Genomic DNA, 1,786 nt, shown 5'->3' with positions numbered 1-1,786 from the left:
TCTGTGCATGACAGGGGAGTGCCCCAACTCCCCAATCGGCCCTGCTCTGAGCCCGACCAGGGGCTTCACCTAGGGATTGGGCCTGCCCTCTCCCACCCGGGAGCAGGCGTAAGCCAGCATGTCATTATCTCTGAAGGGGTCCCAGACTGCGATATGGCACAGGCCGGGCATAGGCTGGGCTGAGGGACCCCGAGTGCACAAATTTTTGTGTAATGGGCCTCTAGTTATTAATATAATTTATTACTATTATTTATTATTAAGGTTATGGTTGTTGTCTTTGTAAAGTAGAAGAAATGAACGCATTAGAATTAAATGAATTGTCTAAGGGCAATGCCACAGAAGGCATTTTGAAGCTAGACCCCCATATTTATAATCAACTTGTGATACTCTTTCTGGTCGTACTTAGGAAAACATAGAAATATTGAATAATATGTCAAAATTTAGGGATTAAGGCCACAGTAGTGAAAATATAAAGCATAGTTACAAAACAGTCTTAAATGATTTACACAAAATGTGGACAAAGAAATCTCCAGAAAGAAGTGGAGAAAACATTGTATTGATTCTAGAATAAACTCATCATAGATAGAACAGAAAGTCCAAAAAATAGACTGTTATGAGAATTATATAATTTAAAGATGGACTTTTTCCTGTGTTAAGACAAATGCATGATCATTTGAACAAAGATAAAATTAGACCTGGACACAGTAAAAGACATCCAATTTGATGAAAATATTGAAACATAAAAACCATGAAAATTTAATTTAGGGAACCAAATGTATGTTTTCATAAACCTACAGAGGGGACACCCTTTCTAAATGTGACTTAAAACCCAGCTGACTTAAATTAACAAAAATAATATTAAATGTGACTACATGAAAAAAATTTATATCCTTAATTTTGTCAAAATAAACACTACAAACAAAATTCTTTAAAAAATGGTAAACTGAGCCTGGCCAGCATGGCTCAGTGGTTGGGCATCAACCTATGAACCAGAAGATCAGGGTTTGATTCCTGGTCAGGGCACATGCCCAGGTTGCAGGCTCAATCTCCAGTGTGGGGCATGCAGGAGGCAGCCAATCAATGATTCTCTCTCATCATTGATGTTTCTATCTCTTCCTCTCCATTCCTCTCTGAAATCAATAAAAAAATATTTTTTAAAATATGGTAAACTGGGAAAAATATTTGTAACTAATGTCACAAATAGCTAATTTCCCCAGTACTAGTATATAAAGTTCTCTTGAGTGGAAAATGACAAACAATGATATAAATAAGTTACAGAAAATAAATAGTGTTTAAACATATGAAAAAATACTCTGCTTTAATCATAATAAGAAGAGTATGCTGAGAAATCATTTGTAGTCCATCGTCTTGCAAAAATTCACAAGTTTGACAGTACATTCCACTGTCAAAGTTATGTAGTAATGAACACTTTTATCTTGTTAATGGAAATGGAAATCATTTAAACATCAAAAGAGAGAAACCTGATGATTTCGATTGAAGTTAAAGATTATAGACATTTCACGTAATAGAATTTATACTGATATATTGCCTAAGGTAAGAGAAACAAAGGAAAAAATAAACAAATGAACTTCATCAAAATAAAAAGCTTCTGCACAGCAAAAGAAACCAGCATCAGAATGAAAAGGGAACCCACTGTATAGGAGAACATATTTGCCAATGATACATCTGATAAGGGGCTAATTTCGAGAAGATATAAAGTTATCAACACCAGGAAGACAAACAATCCAATGTAAAAAAAGACAAAGGACCTGACAAGACATTTCCA

This window comes from Myotis davidii, unplaced genomic scaffold (genome assembly GCF_000327345.1).
Source record: "Myotis davidii unplaced genomic scaffold, ASM32734v1 scaffold1757, whole genome shotgun sequence".
Taxonomy (NCBI): Eukaryota; Metazoa; Chordata; class Mammalia; order Chiroptera; family Vespertilionidae; genus Myotis; species Myotis davidii.
This window is presented reverse-complemented; position numbering follows the sequence as displayed.